The 21,153-nt window shown below is 41.9% G+C and overlaps 1 long non-coding RNA gene across 1 annotated transcript; it reads right to left on the reverse strand.

Annotated features, from left to right (window-relative positions):
• Positions 1 to 349: 349 nt before the first annotated feature.
• LOC146181583 (uncharacterized) lies at positions 350 to 19,515 on the reverse strand. The gene is made up of 3 exons (XR_014700007.1): positions 19,305 to 19,515; positions 16,398 to 16,446; positions 350 to 537 (listed from the first exon to the last, which is right to left on the reverse strand). It is a non-coding gene; the product is annotated as an uncharacterized LOC146181583 (long non-coding RNA).
• Between the last annotated feature and the right edge of the window lie 1,638 nt (positions 19,516 to 21,153).

Below are 21,153 nucleotides of genomic sequence, written 5' to 3' on the forward strand. Positions count from 1 at the left end.
CTCGAGTAATTTCTCGGACCAACTCTACACGCTTGCTTTTAAAGTTCCACCATCCGGTTTTTCTTGAACAGCCTTCTGCGTTATCCTCAACTTAAGTACAACCCATTTCGTTAGCCTGCACATTTTAACCCCATTGGTAAGTACCGGCAGGGTGACTGCTACACTATGTTCTCTTGAGCGATGCCAGTAAACTGCTAATCATAATGAGCGATGACTTTCCAAATGCACTCCATCCCAATCTTATTCTCATAGTTATTTCCCTTTCGTGGTCGGGATCTGCGGTTACTCCGTGTCATAAGTAGACATATTAGGTGCAGATATTTACTAACGTTTAGAAATATATGAGCTCAATGCTTTTTACCGACATCGATTTTATTGCTTCTTTCTCGGTGCATTCGGGCTAGGAGTGTATGCTTTCCGCACTGCAGCTGCAGGCGACCATACGCATGGAAGCGGAGAGGGAGGAGTTCCAAAGGGGGTGTCCGTGCAGATGCAGTCAAAGCCACAGCGAACTCCCGGTCTGCTGTGAGGACGGCACTGAAAAGATTGAAAAATTTGATAGAGTTACAAAAGAATAATGCCGGAGGTGATTGTCCATTTTAAAAAAGAAAATTCTCTTAGAATATGGGTAATTAGGCTATTTAGGGCATAATATATATGTCGCTTCTGTTAGATCGAGTCTTTCGCTTCTACATAAATCTTGATCTCTGATAATTTCATTCCTTCCATCTACATAGTAGCAAACTACATGGTGGCACTACGTGGTGGCAAACTACAATGAGGCAGAGCAGGAATGAACCCGGAAAGCAGCACCAACAAAGGGTGCGCGTTTTTCACTGAGATGGTAACATTCAATTGACAGTGCAAGCCTTCTGAGGAACTCAGCTTCACAAGCCCAAGTGAGTGGCCACAATGAAGGCGCTGTTTCGAACGTTTTCGAGTCTTAGTGGCCTTGCTGTTAAGCCCGCCGAGGGGAAAGTGAACGCACAGGTTAACTTTATGAAAGATAATGCAAACCACATTCTGCTTTCCCTGCAGTTAACCGGAGATCAAAAGAGGTCGTATCATGATAATATGGAGTTGTTTAAAAACCACTTCTTCGTAGAAATATCGTCTACGAGCGGGCTACGTTCTTCAGAAGATAGCAGAGAAAAGGAAAAAGGATCAGAAACTTTTAACTGATTTGCATTGACTTGCAAAGCTGTGCAACATCCGGAAGCTGCATGAGGAAGTTATCCACGACCGAATCGTTGTAGGCACCAGACTGCAAACTATCAGAAAGAATGCAGCTTGGCGCAAAGTTCACCTTGAAAAAAGCCACAGTCATGGCGCGCCAGTCATAAGTTGTAAAGGAGTAAGCTGCAGATTTAAATGATATTATGAAGAAAATGTTGACACAGTCGCTAAAACTCGATTTCCAGCTGGTTCTTTATTCAAGAAAAATTAGCCTGTTTTTGTGTCAAGACCTGTGCAACTTGCGGATATAAAAAGCTGTGAGATGGCAGCGCCTGTAAAAAAAAAAAAGTCATGTCCAACAAGTGCTGCAAGAGAAGGCACTACGCTCCAGTCTGCAAAAGACAAACGCAGTCCACGAGGTAGCCACCACGAGTGATACATTGCTTTGAGCTATTTCCTCCGACCTCAGAGACAAGTGGATGGCTGTAATGAATGTACACAGCGCGTCAGTTGTTTAAAGTCGACACAGGAGCCGACGTCCCTGTTATATCATCGCCCACGTGCCGACATTGTTTGGTGACGTTCGTCTTCAACGACCGGATACAGTGCTCAGAGTTCCAAATCAGCAAGAACTCAAGCTTCTAAGCCTGATAGAAGCACATGTGTCATGCCGTGACAAGACTGCAAAAGCCGAAGTGTATGTCGTCAATGCTGTTGAAATCCCACTTATGTCAAAGGGAACAAGCGAGACAGGCATTTTCTTCCTTTTTGCTCAAGTCAGTGCCAACAAGATCAAACCAGGCGACCCAAAATTGAGTACTCAAAGCTTTTCACTGCTCTCGGTAACGTTAATCTCGCAACATAAAGCTAAAGAAAGATGTTATGCCTTTCGCACTGAGGACTCCGAGCAGAGACATCATAGCACTCAAGTCAAATACTAAGGAAACAGTGCAAACTGGAGGTTATTGAGCTAGTTCATGAGCCAACAGATCAGTGTTCTGGCTTGGGCATCGTGCAGGAGCCTGATAGAGATGTACTCAAATATGTTGATCCCACAAAGCTAAACACGTTCGTTGAGAGAGAAGCTCCACCCTAGTCCTCTAAGATAACCTGTTGTCAAACAACTGGCTCGAGCCCGTCCTTTTCAAAGCATGATGCCATCTAAAACTTTTGGCTGTTCGATCTAGCCGAAGAGCCATGGAACCTGACAGCCTTTAAAATGACTTTCGGCAGAAATAGGTTCAAGAAGTTTCTATGTGGCATTAGGTCTGCTCCAGAATTCTTTAAAAAAATATGTCACGGTTCCTAGCGGTAATAAAAGGCGTAGAGTACAACAAGGACGATATCCAAATTTATGGCAGGATGCGAGTAGAGCCTAATGTCAGACTAAAAGACGTTCTCCAGGTATTGCACGGCAAGGCTGTCACATTGAACGAAAGCAAGTGGTAGTTCAACATACGTTGCGTAATGCTCTTTGGACATCTAGGCAAACGAAGAATTTACGCTCAGTCAGCTAAAGTGCAAGTAACACTGAACTTGAAACCTCTATCTAACACCGATGAATTGAGGGGGTTTTTGGGAATGGCGAACTACCTAATGAAGTTTGTTCTGCAAATGTCTAAAATTGCCGATTACTAGAATAGTTTGCTTAACTCCAAAAATGAGTGGTTATGGATTTCCTTCCAACAGAAATGTTTCGAAATGCTGCCGGAAACACTAACTGAAAGTCTAATCTTGGCATTGCTTGATCCAATGCTTCATCTTTTGGAGTGGGGGCCGTCCTGCGACAATAGAAGGAAGGTGGGAAATAAGAACCTATAGAATACTCCTCGGGTTCTTTGTCATAGAAGGAACGGATGTACGCGCGGATCGAGAAAGAAGGTTCTGCAGTAATCTGGATATGTGAGAAGTTTGGGAATTACTTCACCAGCCTTCACTTTACAACAGAACTCGACCACAAACCTTTGGTGGCCATTTTCATAACCAAAAATTCTTCTGTCATTACGCCTTGATCGCACAATTGCAGACAACGAGGATGTATATGATGCGTTATTTATACAACAACGTTCCTGTTCCTGGCAAAGACCTTCTCTCTAATGACGCGCTATCTGGACAGCGACTTCCTGAACAGCACAGCAGTCGTCATGAGAAAGACGTTGCAGCCTAAATAGGAGGTGTTATTTCCAATCTTCCATCAACCAGCAAGCGACGAACGGAAATCCGACTTCAGCAATCAAAGGATGCAACCTGGAATATTTAGCCCAGTATAGCAAGGATGGTTGGCAAGTAAAAATAAAATTCCACTGGAGTGTAGAGATTACTAGCAACACAGATCAGACAATGCAACTGAGTTCGAGTTATTATTGAAAAGATGCAATATTGTAACGTAACGTTACACAGAAGGCGTTCTGGCACTCTGACACCGAAGGACACCAACAGCCAGTCAGGGCAGCACGAAAGCGGAGCACTGTTTCGCTTCGTCGTCTTCTCCGAATCGCCGGTTCAAATCTTCGTCGCCTATGAATGGCATGTGTCATTATCATTCCGCAAGCAATGCGCAAAGATGCTCCTAAAAGGATTTACTAGGCCATGAAAGAAATTTCAAATGCCGAGCTAGCGCTCGCGAGTTTGTCTGGTAGCCGGGCATTCAAAAAAGAATAGAAGAAAACCTTAACCGGTGCACACAGTGTATTCCGTGTATTACGAGCTGAAATACTGACACGTGCCACTCATGCAAACCAAATTACTCAGCAACCATGGAAGAAAGTGGCCATGAATTGCTTCTATTTTCGAGTACGAAATTACTTCCTTGTGACTAATTACTACTCCGCAGAAGTAATAACTCATGTCAAGTCAATGTTCCCTATGTGTGGGACACCTGTACAAGTGTACGGAGACAATAGACTTCATTTCAGTGAGTCAATCGGCTCAACTTTTTACCAGCTTAATACCAAATGCTTCTTTGACAATTTACATCTAGCCCAAGATGCCCTGAAAGCAAGTGTGACGTTGAACCTGTGGCACGCCTTGTCAGCAAGAGCCTAGAAAAAACTGACGACAGTTACGTTGCTATTCAGATTTACAGGGTCACACGCTAATGGCTCCGTCATGCGCAGCGGCTAATGGGGCCAAGGCTGCAAATTTGTTTGCCTGCCGTGAGCTGCAAATTAGAGCACGAACTTAGCAATAGGCAGGCCATAAGGGAGCGGGAACAAAGTGCAGCAGAGCAGAACAAAACTCTCGACAGAAGGTATTAACTCGCTACCTTCGTGATTTAGAAGCAGGTGAAACTGCGTAGATAGGACACTAAAAGAAGCCTGGCACTAAATTTCCGAGGTCGTACATCACAGAAACATACACTGACAAAGTGAGAACGAACGAACAGAATACACCTGACATTATTGCCTTACGTGAAGTAAACATGCCTTCAGCCGTAAAGAACTGAGAAAACCGAAGTTGAACTGAAGGACAGGGAAAAGAAAGCATTGGGAAATGAAACTTTCCACAAGGGCGCATCGTCCCAAGAAACGTCATGCCGTCATGCGAATGATCCAGTTGAAATAATGAAGCTTTATAGGGAGAGATGTACTGTAGACTGCGATGCAAGCAGCTCACGGCGCCGACGCCGGCGAAAGAGCAAGCGACGCTCCAGCGCTCGGCTAAATAAACATCCGCCGACGAAATATACACATTACCCGTAAGGTGGTACAACACAATACAGCACGATGATCCCGCACTGGGGGCTGACAGAGACGTGGGACACGAACCTGAATAAAGGGCTTTTCATACCTAGCCACGCAACGCGTCGGTCGTTCTCTCTGCATGATGCACGCACACTAACACCCCACTCCACTCCATGATGTCACAAATGGCGGTATTTTCAGTGGACATCTTTTGAGGACAATTTTGTGGTTATCCTCTATTTTCACTACAAGCCTTGCCCATGCCATTTCTACTGATTGATTCCCACTAGACAGTAATTAGCATGTGTTATATTCCTGGCCCTCTCTGCACTCTTTTTATCTCTAAACGTTACACCTACCATTTTTGTTACATAGCCGTCAGCGATGTCCTCAACTTAAATAGTACCCTTTTCCTTAGCTACTGTTTCACCGCCATAAGTGAGCACAAGTAAGATGTAACTGTCATATACTTTCCTCTCGAGCGATACCTTTAAAATGGCAGTCAAAATCTGCGAGTATTTGCCAAATGCGCACCATCCTAATCTTATTCTCGTAGTTAATTTCATTTAGTGGTCCAGATCTGCGATTAGTACCTGTCTAAGTAGATATATTTGACAACCGGTTCCAATACTTTGCTACCTATTGGAAGTTGATGTTCCTTTTCGGTCCTTGTGAACAATACCTTAGTCCGCCATAGGCTCTCCTTTTATGCACTACATGTCACCCAGGAGCAGGCAACCAGGAGGGGGCAATGTTTCACGGGATTGGCTCGTAACTGACTTGTAGTGACGTTTCGCTAGAAAATGTGTCCCGGAGTACCTTCTAAGCTGGCGCTTTAGGAACGTCTCGGGAAATAGCCTCAGCGGAGTGCACAAATACGTAACTTCGGCGAAGCGTCGTGTTTAGGACTATGGTCATAAAAAACCGAGCAGGGGCCCGGAGCGCATCATGGGTAGGAAAAACGCGAGATGAGTTCTCGTCGTGCGGGGTGATGAACCGGGAGAAGAATAATTTTTCACTTAACACCAGTGTTAGAGCACAAACAAGCAGAACGAGCTGCGCACCATTGCCATTGCTGAAGCGCAGCCTCAATGTAGAGTCATTTTCAAAACTGTATAGAGCCCAAAGAATCTGGTTCTGAGCTACATCGTGTCTCTTGCAGTGCATTTCCAATGTTCTGAATCTCTTGATGGCGAGATTGTTCTTCCTACCCTCTCTGATGGAAGGACCTCCACTAATAATAAATCAGCGTGACTACAAGCCGTATATATATATATATATATATATATATATATATATATATATATATATATATATATATATATAGAGAGAGAGAGAGAGAGAGAGAGCGAAGTGTACGCTTCGTTTAAAGAAACATTTTATTGGACTCGACGTTTCGACCAGAGGCTGGCCTTCATCAGGAGTGCCGGTTGTGAAACATCGAAGTGTTTGTAGAGATGTTTCGTTTTGGAGTCGCCGATCCAGAGCCCATGTTGGCGTGTGGAGTGGAAATTTCTAGAGGATGTTTCTTGAAGCGTTAGTGGCGGCCATTGAAGAAGGTAGGATGCGAGAACATTTAACGTACTTGGCCGCTTAAAACATTATAGAGCGAAGTGTACGCTTCATTTAAAGAAACATTTTATTGGACTCGACGTTTCGACCAGAGGCTGGCCTTCATCAGGAGTGCCGGTTGTGAAACATCGAAGTGGTTGTAGAGATGTTTCGTTTTGGAGTCGCCGATTCAGAGCCCATGTTGGCGCGTGGAGTGGAAATTTCTAGAGGATGTTTCTTGAAGCGTTAGTGGCGGCCATTAAAGAAGGTAGGATGCGAGAACATTTAACGTACTTGGCCGCTTAAAACATTATAGAGCGAAGTGTACGCTTCATTTAAAGAAACATTTTATTGGACTCGACGTTTCGACCAGAGGCTGGCCTTCATCAGGAGTGCCGGTTGTGAAACATCGAAGTGGTTGTAGAGATGTTTCGTTTTGGAGTCGCCGATTCAGAGCCCATGTTGGCGCGTGGAGTGGAAATTTCTAGAGGATGTTTCTTGAAGCGTTAGTGGCGGCCATTGAAGAAGGTAGGATGCGAGAACATTTAACGTACTTGGCCGCTTAAAACATTATAGAGCGAAGTGTACGCTTCATTTAAAGAAACATTTTATTGGACTCGACGTTTCGACCAGAGGCTGTCTTTCATCAGGAGTGCCGGTTGTGAAACATCGAAGTGGTTGTAGAGATGTTTCGTTTTGGAGTCGCCGATTCAGAGCCCATGTTGGCGCGTGGAGTGGAAATTTCTAGAGGATGTTTCTTGAAGCGTTAGTGGCGGCCATTGAAGAAGGTAGGATGCGAGAACATTTAACGTACTTGGCCGCTTAAAACATTATAGAGCGAAGTGTACGCTTCATTTAAAGAAACATTTTATTGGACTCGACATTTCGACCAGAGGCTGGCCTTCATCAGGAGTGCCGGTTGTGAAACATCGAAGTGGTTGTAGAGATGTTTCGTTTTGGAGTCGCCGATTCAGAGCCCATGTTGGCGCGTGGAGTGGAAATTTCTAGAGGATGTTTCTTGAAGCGTTAGTGGCGGCCATTGAAGAAGGTAGGATGCGAGAACATTTAACGTACTTGGCCGCTTAAAACATTATAGAGCGAAGTGTACGCTTCATTTAAAGAAACATTTTATTGGACTCGACGTTTCGACCAGAAGCTGGTCTTCATCAGCTGGCCTCCTGATGAAGGCCAGCTTCTGGTCGAAACGTCGAGTCCAATAACTGTTTCTTTAAATGAAGCGTACACTTCGCTCTATAATGTTTTAAGCGGCCAAGTACGTTAAATGTTCTCGCATCATATATATATATATATATATATATATATATATATATATATATATATATATATATATATATATATATATATATATATATATACATATATATATGCGCTTCGCCTCAATGGATCCTAGTCGTTATGGAGAGCGCTGAGTTTTCAACGGGGAGGCAAAGACGACGGAATGAAACAAAGAAGAGACAACGCGCTCACGAGAGGGCAGAAGAACGCGTCGACAAGCGTCGTTACGAAGATGCGGCTAGAAGAAATCGTGCCAAGTCCCGGAGTTACACTTCAACTGCGGCAGATACCGGTTCCAGTTCTCGAGAAGAAGATAAACGAGAGCGTTGTAATTAGACGATGCGTAGACGACATGCCAAAGAAACGGAGGAAGAACGTTTTTTATGAAGGTTTCGTCGAAGGGCCCAGAATCTTAGCTTGTGTAAAAGGGAAGCGTCCAAACGGCAGAGTGTAGCAGCCGAGAAGGCATGCTTACGCTCAAACTGAGTTCAGTCAGAAAGTATCTGCGCAACGTTTTGTGACAATCGCACTGCGCGCACGCTGGACAGTGCCATTCCGATTAAGTAGAAATAGGCGTTTGTAAACGCCACTCCTAGCGACTAGGTTAGGTATTTTAATAGAAAACAAATGTTTGCTCGCGTAAAGTGTGTGGCTTTCATTAGTCCTGCGTTATTCAGAAATTTATTTTAGTCTCTAAGATGGCCCATTAGGAACTTAAATCAGAACAATTAGGTACAAGTCAAAACGCACAGTATTACTCTCGGTGTAACATTGAATACCAAAAATAATAACGAGATCCATCTTTTTGAAAGGCTTAGCAGCATTATGGTGGCTTTTTTGTTTCTTTTCCTATTTTACAACCATTATTTTGTATCAGGAGGGATGAACACGCTTTTTATGTAATTATGTATGAAGCTAGTTGAACAAAGTATTGCAGTTCCAATGAGATAAAGTCACAAAGCTGCGAATGCCCCTCGAGTTGACCGAAGACTCTCAACCCTGTTGCCACGGCTTACTTTCTATTTGCTAGTGCTTGCCAGACATCCAAAGTGCCACCACGATTTAATTTCGATAGCTCAGCAGAGGCTATTATAAAGAGTTCTTCCAACTTTTCACTTGAATTCTACATGACTAGTTAGCAGTTTCTGCATTATCGAACTTTCCGCTTCTGCAATGCTTACCCCACACCTCTCCGTTATCTCCAAGTTTGTTAGGATAAAGAGAATCCACGTTAATGTTGTGAGCTGCTGTAAGGTTTGGTTTGGTTTGGTTTGGTTTGGTTTGTGGGGTTTAACGTCCCAAAGCGACTAAGGCTCTGAGAGACGCCGTAGTGGAGGACTCCAGAAATTTTGACCACCTGGGGTTCTTTAGCGTGCACTGACATCGCACAGCACACGGACGCCACTCCGTTTCGCCTCCATCGAAACGCAACCGCCGAGGTCGGGTTCGAACCCGGGTACTCCGGTACAGTAGTCGGGCGTCTTACCACTGCACGTGAAACAACGTTTTTACGGCCCCACACGGAAAAACAGGTATATTTTTATGCCAATGTTTTCATAAACAAGCGTTTTTCTAATTTTAGATAGGAAACTTTGCACGAATAGTCTATGTTCTGAAGTCGGCCAGCCCCTCCTGTGAAGCCTTCTTCCGAATAACGCATAAGCACGGAACCCCTGTATCTGTCATCATATGCCTATACTAACCAGTGGGAACCCCTGACCACCTCCGAACACCTGGTTCTCTTTGTAGCTCTAGACACTTGCTACGAAATCTGTCCGCAACTCTCGCTCGCATAATTTCTGGGACGATGTACGTCACACACGCAGTGCAACAGTTTCATTCTTCCTTATACTTCATGCCGTTCGTATCCCAGTGATGTTACAAATTCTAGATTACCTAAAAAGGTACGAGGCCAAATATAGAAAAAAAAGATCGATATTATTTTGTAGTTAAAGTACACCGAGCATTCAAAATCATTTGTGCAAAAGTGATGTCAAAAAATTTAATGCGCTCGCCGAAGGTTGTAAATGTTTCATAATCGGAGAAGGCAGCAGTGTACTGGAAATATAATGTAATAAATGTCATGCCGGTGTCAAAAATCTGATTGGTTGGAAAAAAGGCCCAATCGGTTCGTCAGTATCAGACCAAGGTCAAGGTTTGAAAAGGTGTTAATTGGCGAAAAAACCCAATACACTATGCGGAGTTCCATCGTAGTTTGCCGACGGAATTACCAGCCTCTTTAAATAGTTAGGTGTTGCTAGAGTTAAGTCTCCTGATCCACTTCCGCTGTGGGATCCTTCCAAGTTTTAAGTCCGCATTGCGGGCGCCCCTTTTTTTGTAGGTCAATTATTTGTGGTAATAGGTCAACACCCGGGTCTGATCCAGTGAATTCAGAAATGTTTCAATATTTTAAATGTGTTTTACTTAGCAGTACTGAGAGCGACCATGGGGAGGAGTTTGTGCCCTGCTCAAGGGTGTTAGCGCCTAAAGTGTAGGAACGTCTTTGCAGGAATTCAAGGTTGCATATATCGACTTTCTCAGAAGCATTGTATTAATTTCTTCTATGTACGCATTGAAATGCGCGGTATCTCTTAATATCTAGTGCCGTTCTTACTTTCTAACAGTGGTCACATTTGTAGCAGGAACGCCATCAGTGCATGTAAGATGAACTATTATTGGTGGGAAATTTTTCAATCTTTGGGGCTTAAACATGCCAACGCTAAGCGGGCCGTGAGCGGCGCCGTATAAAGGGCTTCCGGCCACATGGGAGTCTTTACCGTACACTGATCGTGGATAGTTAAGTTCTGTGTGAGCTGCTAGTTGTGTTGAGAGCTGCATCGGTAGGATGGGTGCAGGTTTTGCAAAGTTAGGTGCGGGTGTCCAGGTCTTCATATTGCAAATAGACCACTATTAATATGCAGTGCCTTATAGTCTGAAACAAATTGTATTCAGGGAGGAATATTATATTGTACGAATTCTTAACAAGGCGGTCATACATGGATATAAGTGATTGCTGTAATCGCGAATAAAATAAGGAGTAAGGTATTCTTCAGTCGATGAAAGAACGAAGTTGTTTTCAAAAGATTATTATTTAATTCCCCTTCAATGTAAAGTTAAGAAGAAATTCGCAGAATTTAAAGCACCCCTCCATACAGCGGACGTATGCAAAAACAGTTCCATCAATTGAATATGTAGTGCGCACGCAGACATTGACTAGGGCAGCTGTATCATTACAAAATATATTTATTAAAATGCTAAAGACGCCGGCACTCTATTTTAACCTTTTGTTTTTCATTCCAGAACAGAATATCAAGTACAGCATACAAAATGAGGTGTAATAACCGTGGATTAATAGTGATGAGTATCAAGAAGGACGTGCGGGAATATTTGCGATCCCACTAACTAGATGTTGAGATGAAGTTTTGAAAATCTGCTTTCTGATAAAGCGAAGAAAGCAGGAAACGGAAGGCGTCTACGAAGGACTTGTGTATGCCGATGACATTCACATACATCTGAAGCCAGGCTGTAAAGATTGCTTTTGTTCATTTACTCAAGCAGTCAATAGGAGGAGTTTCCTTGCTGAAGGGCGGAAAAAAATCAATGTTTAATATTTCGGCTAACGATAGCCGTTTATAGTAGGTTGCGATCCACGGGATTTAATCTTTGAAGGTAGATATGTGAAGGGCAATGCAGGACACACACGCAGACAAACTAGGTTTCGCAGCTAGGCAGATGAAAATGATGTGCAGTTGCCCACAGGAAGAGATTAAATAAAGCTATTGTGCCAGTAGTCTCTTCAAGAGATGCCATTTGAAACAAATGCAAACTTTGATAGATTTGTGCTGTGCAATGACTTTAGTAAAGCAAAATCAAAAACTATAATCATACAAAACTATAGATAGCAATGAGCTAAGAAAACTTCTCGGTTTTAAAATACGCAAATCATATGATTAGGGACTGTAATCGTGTGAGAAGGGCCTGAGATGGTTTCTTTATCTAAGAAATCAAAACTGAGAAGGAAAAAAATTGGCCACCTGGAGTGATGTGAAGGGAAAGCAACATCTAACTGCTCAGTAATCTATTGTATCATTCTTCCACTTAGAATATTCACTGTACAAGTATGACCACTACCTCTACTGACGCTGAAGAAGGGAGTATCATGTTATAACCGATTCTCTATCATCTGTCCCAAAGGAGCATATCCACGGCTCTTTAGCTAGAATTTATTACTGGCGGTGTTCCATAAGAGCCGATGTCTCAGCAACACAGGTGTTTCATTACCTACGGCGCTCTATTTTACCACGTGTTTCATTATAACCGCTGTATTATTGCAGCAGTTGCTTCAATCTTATTCGTATGAAAGTAAATATAATGTTTCGTGATTGCTGATGATTAATTCACACAAATATTCTATTTATTCACCCCCCCCCCCTTCATACAGACGAATGAAGGCTCCTGTGGTGATTCTGGACACATTTCTCAATTTCTCCGCTCCGAATATCGAAAATAAATAAATCATAAAGGATATATGGGAAAGAAAAGGAGCAGCGTCTTGCGTTTCCCGTCGACACCTGTAGAGCGCCGCAAGGTAAGAAAGGAAAGTGATAGTGAAAGCTGGAAGAGATAAAATGGTGTGGTAGTGGAGGGCTGTGGATTAATTTCGTCCACCTGGAGAGCGTTTACGGACATTGACATCTAACCGCACAGGGACGTCTCTCCGTTTCGCCTTCATAAAACGCAGCAGTCGGCTTTAAGTTCGAAACCGGGTACTCCGGTAAAGCAGTGTGGCTTGTTAACAACTGCACGGTCGTGGCGGGGCTCAATTAAAATCACAAAGAATTAATGTAAGTCTGAGATCCAGCTGGTGTATGCAATTAAAAGACGGCGGAGAGAGCAGGACTGCAGATGATGAGTCGCGGTATCTAGATTGTGATTTAATGGGACATAATTTGCTCGAACGCTACCGATTGGTGAAAAAAAGCCCTTAACGAGGGTGTGTTATGTATTCTGAGTGCTGTAATAATGTTATTGTTAAGTATACAATTTCAGAATATACGCCGAACAAATTATATGCTTCTAACGCCTAATTAATCACAGCAGGAAAAATGAATGCCAGAGCTGAAACTTGATATTTCTTGAGAACCAAGGCTTCTCGTTTCTAGCATTAAAATACTTTCAGGTCCTAGTCGACGCATGGTGGTGTACAGTAACCACGATTAAAATTGTAGACCATTCTGACATGCAAAACAGATGAAATGGTGTTTGTCAGATTGAAGATACGCCTGGTTACCTTTGACAAGATGATATCTGTATAAAAACGTTGCCAACGTTGGCCCAGAACGCAGCCTATAGCGCACTATGCACAGAAAAGCTTTGATTAATTATGCTACAAAATATTTCAGCCAGTATTTACTCAATTGTGAAAGAACACATGGAGGACGCGAAAAACAGCAGAATGGAAAAGCTGACTTTCTGCTGACTATCTTAGTTGAATAAGTCAGGTAAGTTCGAATGGTGTTCTATATATCTCACATATCTAAAACTCAATTTTAAAACTCTGCACAACCGCTCAAAAATTCCAGTGCCGTTTTAAATCATGTCACAAGATGCCTGTTGAAGGAAACATACGCCGTGAGAGCATCAGAAGGATTTTTCAAAGCAGCTAGCAATGCTTTTTGAACATTTCTATCAATCAGCGATTGAAAGCAAAAGTGGATTTGGAAAGATACGAAGTACGCGGCGTGCTTTAAAAATACATTCGAATGATGTTGATAATAATATTCATTGCATATTGAGTCGCTTGATTCTATTGCGACCGTATAAATTGCTGGGCCGTTAGTCGTTTATGTATCTATGAAATAACTGAACACTATACAAACAGGGGTATATTGCGTGGTGGAGTACAATGTGTTTCTTCATTAAGATAAATTATACATAAAAGCCAGGTGATAATTTTGCAAGATAACTCTACCAATAGACAATAAACCTTGATAATGTACGAGTCATGAAAAACCATATAAGTGATTTTTAGTGATGCCCAATACAATTACAGATATGCGATTTCTAATATCTCAATTACAAATACTTATGGCGCATTCGGTTGGGAGGAGGAGAGCAGAGGCGCCGAGCAGTACAGGAGCACGCCGAGCGAAGGTGTAACTGTCCTGTATAATCGCCCAAAAAATGTTTGCACTGTACACATATACTATGGTGAGGCTGACCGAAAGTAAAGAAAAATAAAGTGCCTCTGCCCGTGCCACTAAGGCGCAATATTGAGGTACGGCATGTAATGACTAAGCCACTCTAAAACTCGGACGCACTAGGCCATCCGCCGTCGACGCCTAGTGGGCAGAGGGCACACAGGTAGCTGCTTGCCGCTTCCAGCCCCCATCCCCCCGAAGAAAGGAGACAAGAAGAGCGGCGGCTTGAAGTCGATAGGGAGACAAAGCAGCGAACGGACGCATTTTCCTCAAAATTCTTGCGCCGCTCAATAAATTTGTTTTTACCTCATCAATGAGAGCCCGCTAACACGCTTCATTGCAGCATAGTTGCAATACAATGATTGTCTTAACTATATATTATTAATTGCCTTACTTAATTGTCGCGTAGACGGCTGTGCTCGGTGAGCCAGCAGTGGTCGTGAACCGAAAGCTGCTCTTCGCACGTTTCAATGTCGTCCGACAGGCATTATTGCTTCATCGTTGCAGCATTTTGACATCGTCATGAGCAGTGAACCGTATAAGTACACTTCCGTTACACCGATATGTGACTCTGACGCTGGACAGTTTGAGTATTGTGGTGTTCGTCTGCTCTTTTCTGCACGGTTTGATGGAAGTATTCTACAAGAACCCCTGCTTACAAGAACCCCTCAGAAGATAGGTTTGGTTTGGTTTGGTTTGGTTTGTGGGGTTTGAACATTTAAAAGATGAATTGCAAACTTCACAACCAACTCATTACTTTCTCGTAAACGAGAATTGAAGAGAAGTCAAATTTAGCAGTAAAATGCAGTAAATGCGGAAATGAAGCTTAAAACTGATACACTGTGTCCTGAGTTATTGCATCATTGTAGGCGACCTCATTTGTCCTAAGAGCATTAGGTTCGACACCGAATGGCAACAACAGAGCTTCTTTAAACCCTGAATATCAAAGCAAGATTAGTGAAAGCAATAGATGACAGTATCAGCAGTTGCCTGTACACGTGCCAACCGGGACTGCAACGACTCGTTGTCTGCCTGATGTGGACGGCTGCCAGATGTAAAGAAACCGTCATATTTTCTCGCGAAATGAACAAAAGAAGCGCGGTAACTTCTGAAACTTGCGTGCATGCGCTAGCGCTATTCCTATGTTAGCGTTCAGCGCACGCACATTTCCAACCTGCTATTTCGATAATCGCGTTATAACCTGTAGTCCATCTACACTAAATCTCATAATTTTCCAAAAAGGTACGCATAGTTCATAAGGCAAACATTGTCCTTCGTTATGGAAGTAATAAAATTTCCATAAGAATTATATTAGACAAGGAGATACAATCGCTACAACTTTATTCATCACTTGTTTAAAGTATCTATTCAGAGATCTCGATAAGGAACCTTGAGGGGTAGGTTTTATCGAGAATACCTGAGTAACCTGTGCTTTACTGCTAATATTGTCTTTCTATGCAGCTGGGGCAACGAATAGCATAGTGTGAATAATAATCACAAATGCAAACCGGAATGTCAGACTGAAAATTGCACATGTAATAAGCGAGTAATGTCGAAGTGTCTTTAAAAGTAGCAGGACTTTCCAATACGCAGCGAGGGACTGGGTTTAGTAAAAGAATACATTAGCTTAGGATAGACAATAGGCGCAGATCAGTACCACGGAAGGGAAGAGACTAAAAAAATCAAATTGCGATAGACGTACTCGGGGATCATGAATACTAGCTTAGCTGTATAATTCAAGAGGAATGTAGATAACAGCTGTATCTTACCAGCACTCACATATAAGGTGGAAACGTCGAGATTAACGCAGAGTTAAACTTAAATATAAGACAATATAGAGTGCTATGGAACAAGAACTTTTAGCCCTAATATTAAGAGACAGGAAGCATACAGAGTGATTAAGGAAGAAGTTTTGATTTAATGGCATGTTGTTCAAAATAAAGAGAAGAAATATGACTGTGACCATTTGATTTGCTTCATTAGGACTAGTCGAAGGTAGGATTTCGATGGTACCTAATGGTAACAGATTAGATTCTGAGGCCAGACAAGCCAAGTAGAGAGCGTCGAATTATTTTAAAAATGCCTGGATTGTGAGGATGCATGTATTACAGGAAAACGTTCATTAGAGAGATATACGAGAATCATTTTATTTAGGTTGATAGTGAAAACGGCTGAGTACTAATCGCACAATGTCGTGCAACTATGAACAATTTTAAGCGAAATCGATTGTGAAGGATGTCAAAATGTTTCGCTGATAAACATTAAAGCCTAGGTCACGGTATGGTATATAGGGGTGCCTGGCATAGAATGGTATCGGTCATCCATGCAAGAGAGCAGAGTGCCATGGAGACGTAAGGCAAGGTATATTTCTGACATTACGCACATTTTACATACCACAAATGGGCAAGTGTATCCGTACACGGTATGCGTTCAACCATGTTGTCGCCACCAGGGGAGCTTTAACGGAACATTTAGCATCGAATGCACTTACCCAACGAGGACATCGAGGTTGCCCGATGAACCGTGGAGGAGACTGTGATCTGAAACAGGAGGCAGCTATCAGAACTTTCAAAATGAAATTTTAGGGAAGCAACATTGCACATGCCTTTTTTATGCCAGCAAAAACTTTCAGTGAGTTTCAATAAAAAGATGCAAAACGCGCTGAAGAAGCCATTACCTGAAATAGCTGCTGCTATTAATATGAAAGCCTTAACTAAGTACGTTTACGAAAACGTGTCCACAAAACAGGAAGCAAAACATGGAAGAAATATGTAATATTTCATGTGATGTCGCATTAAGATAAGACTGGTAGACATGAATGTGTATGAATAAAAACAAGTGGTAAATAAAGGTCATCCCATGTCTAGTCGCGTCATGTGAGTCTTTAGAGTTTACTGATGAGTCAAACAGGAGATTGACTGTGTTTGACTATGGAGTCATTGAAAGTCATTCAGTCATGACTCTAAAAACAGATGAGTAGTGAGACCCGAAAGGGCGGAGTTATGACGCTATACGAGCTACAAATGATCAGCCAAAGCACAGACGTTAGCATGTCTGCAATGAAGATGCCTGGAGTGCTCTTAAAGATATTTTTTATTTTAAATACTTCTATGCATTAAACTAAGAACTTATTTTGACTGCTTCACCTTCTATGCATGAGGCTGAAAAGCAAGTAACGTTAATAGAAATTATTTATTACGCAGAGAAGGCTAAACACTCATGCTTCTAGAGACACTTGTATTTTATACCTAAGCGTGCGATACGCAAGATGATAAATTGCAAGAAATGTATAACAATACTTACGCTTACAGTGTAATATATCTATAAAAAAGAACTTTTTCTTGAATGCAATCTCACTCCACTGTTCAACAAATTTCATTCTATAGAAATGATTTCCTAAATATTGAACAGCCAGAACTAACATTTAATGACTATTTTACTGCCATAAATTGTAACGTGCCCTTTAGAATGCAGAGAAAGACCGAAAAATAGAAGAAGAAATTTTATGAGCGCGGCATGAACGATGGCTGACATGTATAATAACATCTGTAGAAAAAAAAAAACAAGACGCAGCCTTCTACGTTTTACAAGAAAGCAAGATTTATTAGACTACAGCCTCCAGTCATATCATAATGTTTAAAACTTCTTATTTTTTGAGGCAAGTCCTGCCTAAAGCAGTCAAGGAGTACTATCACCTTTTAGTCAGCCATTGCCGTTCTCTAATTAATACAGAAGCATCTACTGTGAAAACATCAGGTAAAACCTCCGCACCTTCCCTACACTTGCCCTGCCCACTTTGAAGTGAGCGCTAGGGAATAAACGGTTCTGCACTTTATATTGTTGTCATTTTTGGCATTTTTTTACCAAACAACAAAGCGTGCTCAAAAAAAAAACACTGAACACGTTACTTCAATTCTAAAATTTTTCACGTATATCCTACTTCAAACTTGCTACATAAATGCAGATGTGGTATCGTAGGCTCGGTTATGGTATCACGTTTTTGTAGAGTAATATATTGTGTTGATTAGTCTGCATAGCGTTGTGAGTAGTTTACCATACCAAAACGTCCACGCTGTATCTCATGCACTGTAATTACACAGTACTTAAGGCACTCGACCGCAAAAATCTACCACAGGGTTTTAATGCCGGCGGGGGTGGCGGTTTTTTGTCACAGGCAAATGCGTAAGGCAACAGTGGTGGTGTATATTTTGCTATAGGATGAATTTTATTAGGTGTAGACTTAAGAGTTTGCATAGTGCTGTCGGCTCGTGCTCCACGTCATTTTATTGGTAGAATCATTTTTCGTTATATTATGTATTAGATCGCAAATTCTCATGAAATCATAAGTATGGTAACTGTGCTAAGGACATGGTTTATATTGTAGTCACCGTCCCTACTCGATCCTAATTTATTGCTAGTTATCATTAACGTTATTATTGTTATTGGGAGAATGGTATGTTAACGCCGTCACAGATGTGTTCTTGCTTTGACCTCAAGTGAGAAACAATAGTAGGACGGCGCCGCGGCTCGCATCGAAACAACTGGCCCACTATGATGGCCCTTATGTGATCCTGGCCAGAATTAGTGACATCACTTATGAAACTGCACGCGTTACCTCAACTGATATCTTTTCCGAGAAAACAACTTTAGCACGTCGCTGGCCTGAAGCTAGGCCACTCTCGGGAGACAGCCTAACTCGCCCGGCGGTATTCGGCTGCACAGGGAGAAATTGTCACGGAGGAATGAAGTAATGGAAGGACAGGGTGTGAGTGGTGAAAGAAGTGGAAGTGACTCATCCGAACACAACCAAGATCTTGCTGCGCAAGTCTAGCGCGACGCAGTCCTGAGTGAAGGCTTTACGTAGTAACAGTATTTCCTTGTCTCTGACAACCTCTATAAAGCAAAATTAGCAGAGACAGAGTCATGAAAAGTATTTTTGTATGATCAGCCATTGAGTGTCGCCCTCAATTTTATTCTAACAATTATTATGGATTAAAAAACTTTTCAGAAATGCTTTTATCACGCCACAAAAATGCCACGGACAGTAAAACCAGCGTATTGCTTCGTCTTTCTCTTTGTGTAACTCTCCTTGACACGTTGAACGTAACTGAGCAGCTTGCTCAAGCACTACCATCCACCTACAAGAAGACGACGTAACAGTAATAGTCAAACTACGTGGAAATAACAGGTGTGTGTTTTCTCCTAATTAAAGATGTTGGGAGATCTGACACGTGGTTAAAATATCTCCTCAGAATCAAGCTAAGGATTGGAAAGCGACTCACCTGAGTGCTTCCAATGTGTTCGTGTTTCTGCGTCTCGAATAAAATTTTTCCCACTAAGCGGGTACGTCATGCAACTGGAATTTTTAGTGTACGTTTGAAACGAACAAAATGCTTACCCTGAGAGTGTAAACAAAGCCATCGAGACCCAAAGACAAAAAAATGCCGACTTCATTTCAAGTTCTCGTCCGATTTCTTTCGATCTTCAATGTTGAATGGCGAAGAAAACAGCTGTATAGCAGCGGTACTGCCTTGGCGTTCATATTAAGCACTGCATTTCTTAATGCCGTCGCGTACAATTTACATCTGTCGCTTTCAAATGTGATTTTACTGATTATGAACCTATACACTATTTGATTGGCATATACTAAATAACAGGCACCTAGGCAGCGTTTCTTTATGAGCGAAATTATAAGGTTTATATGTATCCGATTCGTTCAGTGCTAATGTATTCAATTCATATGGTATTCTTTTTTTTTACTCATGCTTTCGTATAATCACTTTATTCTTAAGTGCGAAAATACTCTACTGCAACACTTGTCTTTGTAATTGAAAGGATGTACAAAGTAATATAATCGAGAGGACCAACACTCAGTGACATATGTCAATTGTTCTTTAAGCCTCATATTCAAGAAACCAAAGTCGGAAAATACACAAAAAACAAGTTAAATATCAAAGAATCGTGTATATAATGTGACATGACATTGTAATAAGTAATTTTTGATAAAGGTATGTGCTCGAGAGTAGTTTGTGCAGGATAAAATAGAGCGAAGACACAGGTATAGTGCCCTATATGTGCAAGTACTATTAGTTTTTACAAATATACCAGCTTGTATTACGAAACAAATGAGGGTGTGGACAAAAATGCACATCAAAAGGTAGACAGTTACTGGTAGAATAATTTTAGTGAATTTATGTACGTTAGGCAGCGACGTGAACAAGCGGCGTGGTGAAGTTTTCGCATGTCCCTCCATTGTGTGCAATCGCAAAACCAAAAAAGCTCACAAAGAAGTTCTAAGATATGAGAATATTTTGTATTTTACGAAGAAAGTATGCTGCGTTATATTCTCTATAGCTTGTCTAAGCTAGCCAGAATTGCATTTTAGCTAGACGATGTACCGATATTGCACTAAAGTACTGTGTAGAAGTTTTGTTTGAACCATCTACTCATTGGGATAATATTTCTCAACATAAGGAATAACACAAAAGGCTTTTATCTTGAATTTGTAATCATTATAAACGGAGTCTGATTTACGTCAATGAATATAGAAAATTTTTGTGGTAAAAATGTATACTGAAGACAAAAGTTCCAGGCAGCTTATGGGCTGCGTTCAGTGATATATATACCAGCATTGCGATTTTAGGTCTAGTTCTTTTATGAGTTCCGTCTGCATTTCGTTGAACTTTCCCAGTGTGAAATTTCAGCTTTACTTATTTTCATATGTTAACCTTTATCCAGTGCCCCTATTTTACGTTAGCAATTAGTTCTTTTTGAATTTTTTTTTCGATTATGTTAGGATTTTCTTTTGTTTTTCAAGATGTACATTACCCTTTTTATTTTATTTTTTCGTACTTGTTTGTTTATTAGTGATCTTTTTTTTTAGGCGAATGCAAACATTGGCTTATCAGTGTTCGTAGGATATTTTCATTCTCGAGAAGCTGTCCAGGAGATTCCTCTGAATGTTCGGGATATATCTTAGTTCTGCTTGTGTAGCGTTCCTGCCCTTTCCACGGCAACGTGGGGACACAACGACAACGCCTTCAACTCCGTCTCTAGGAGGGCGCGCGGTGCACGCCATCTGCCGCTAGCTCCAAAGGACAATCACCCCAACGAACGCGCGCCCTCGTCGCCGAGTGAAGCTGCTCACGTCGATGCTGCACGGAAAAAGCACTGTGTGATCGGTGGGGTTCTGGCAAATAAACACGGCCGTAGAAACAGCCCCAAAGGCTTTCGCCTTATCGTTTTTA

This window comes from Amblyomma maculatum, chromosome 8, assembly GCF_055883805.1.
Source record: "Amblyomma maculatum isolate TAMU_Amacu chromosome 8, ASM5588380v1, whole genome shotgun sequence".
NCBI classification, from domain to species: domain Eukaryota; kingdom Metazoa; phylum Arthropoda; class Arachnida; order Ixodida; family Ixodidae; genus Amblyomma; species Amblyomma maculatum.